Here is a 1946-nt window from a genome sequence, read left to right as displayed (position 1 = left end):
AATAGATGGTTATTACAGCATCATTTATAGAAAGGAAAATGTAAAGCAGCTTAAATGTCCAACATTATGAGATTGGCTAAATATGGCATAGTCATTCAATAGAATATTGTACATCTTTTTAAAAAATAATAATATTTATATTTATTGAAGTAAAAAACTGTTCATACTGTTAAATTAAAAAACTTACAAAAGAATATCTATAATATGATCCTTTAAAAAAAATCTGTACAACTATATATGCCTTTAAAACGTCCAAAAGAATATATGTCAAAAAATTAACAGCATATATCTCTGGAGGAGGCAATTATTTTCTTTTTGTCTATCTGTAATTACTAATTTTTACAAGAAGCATGCATTACCTGTGTGATTTTTTAAGGGAACAAAGATGTTCACAATATATCAGTAAATGAAAATATTACAAAATGGTATGTATAGTAGGACACCATGTTTGTAAAAAATATATACATTATATATAGATATGCCAAAGAAAGCTAAAAGGGCAAATAACAGTAGTTATCTATTAGTACTAGGGTATAGACATGAGTAGAAGAATTTCCAAAGCTCTCCAATGATTCGTGAGTGATTGTCTTTTATAAAATTTTGCTTTCCTTTGTTTTCTTATTTTTCTAAAATGAACATATATTATTTCTGTATTTAAAAACTGTAATAAACGTTAAAAAACAAGTTGGGTCTCTTAGGAAAAAAGGGGGGCCTCCATATCTCCCCACTCGCCCACACACCCGAACCTCTCCAGTCTGGGGGTCTTACATTTTAAGAAGAGTGATCGCTCTGGTGAGAAGCTTGTTTTCAACAAGAAATCCAGCTTGGTGCTGGAAGAGCTGGAGAGCTGGCAGTTCATGTCTGTAATGAATTGTGAGAAATGAGTGTGTGGCGCTCATGCAAGCAGCACAAATTATAAAACATACTAAAAATATTACAAAACTAGAGATTCTCCCCAGGAATCACATGCAAATTAAGGTAGGAAATGCAAATTCACAGTCACAGGAAAACTCCAAGACAATGCTGAAATCTAAAAAGAAATGCACTTTTCAGTGTTGGAAGGTAATTCAGCAATGGCAGGTCAGTGTGAGTGAGCCTTGAACACAGGGAGGAGATGGCAGGCTCTAGGACCATCCTGAGAATCAACTATGTATTTAACAGTCAAGGATGGCAGAAATGCAAATTCCAAGATAAAGATGGGAAACAAGAAATTAAAGTTGAGTCCTTAGAAAGGTCACGGTGATGTCTCATGCAGGTGAGAGGGAGTTCGGGGGAAACCCAAGCCGTGGTCCCATCTTTAACAGCTCAGTCAATCAAGTAATGGGGTGAGAAACAGGCTCACTTGAACTACCACCCTTCACCTTCTCGATCACAGAGAAGGTGTAAGGGCTCAGGGAAGGCTTCATGGAGCGGGAATCACCTCAGCTGACACCTAAAGGAGTGGGAAGATTTGGACATCAAGAAAAAGGATGGGAGCCTTTCCCGACAAGAGGGTACAGCATAAGCAAAGACATTAAGGGCAGGTGCTTGGAGTGGCATGTCAGCTATGGGGAGCCATGAAAGGTGTCTTGAGGTAGCATAGACATGAACAGAAGGATTTCCGAAGCTGGCTCTGGTGAGGAATGGATGGGCATGGTGAGAGTGGTGGCAGAGGCCCTGTTGGGAGGCTCAGGCTTGAACTGGGACAGCGAGGGTAGAAAAGGAGCTGGACTCGGGAAAAACCGCAGTGGCAGAGGTGCCAGGGTTTACCTGTTTACTGGAGTGGGGAATGAAGACCAGATCAGAGATAAGCAGCAGCAGATTGGGGAAGTAGCGGGTGGGGTGGGGAATGCTGGGTTCCATTTTGGCCTATTGAACCTGCAATGTCTGTGGAACAAATGGGGCTGAGCCCTGGAAGGGCAGTGGTGCTGTGGTGCTGCAAGACCCCCATCTCCTAGGGTCCTGAC

At 40.6% G+C, this 1946-nt stretch overlaps 1 long non-coding RNA gene across 1 annotated transcript in view; it reads right to left on the bottom strand.

The window, feature by feature from the left end:
* LOC111734848 overlaps positions 1-1938 on the bottom strand; it is a 2946-nt gene extending 1008 nt beyond the window's left edge. The window contains exon 1 of the long non-coding RNA XR_002778608.1: positions 769-1938. This is a non-coding gene — a long non-coding RNA (uncharacterized LOC111734848). The remainder of the gene's footprint in view (positions 1-768) is intronic.
* Positions 1939-1946: the final 8 nt, after the last annotated feature.

This window comes from Pteropus vampyrus, unplaced genomic scaffold (genome assembly GCF_000151845.1).
Source record: "Pteropus vampyrus isolate Shadow unplaced genomic scaffold, Pvam_2.0 Scaffold7704, whole genome shotgun sequence".
Classification (NCBI taxonomy): Eukaryota; Metazoa; Chordata; class Mammalia; order Chiroptera; family Pteropodidae; genus Pteropus; species Pteropus vampyrus.
The sequence above is the reverse complement of the archived record's forward strand: the minus strand, read 5'-3'. Positions and strand labels throughout refer to the sequence as shown.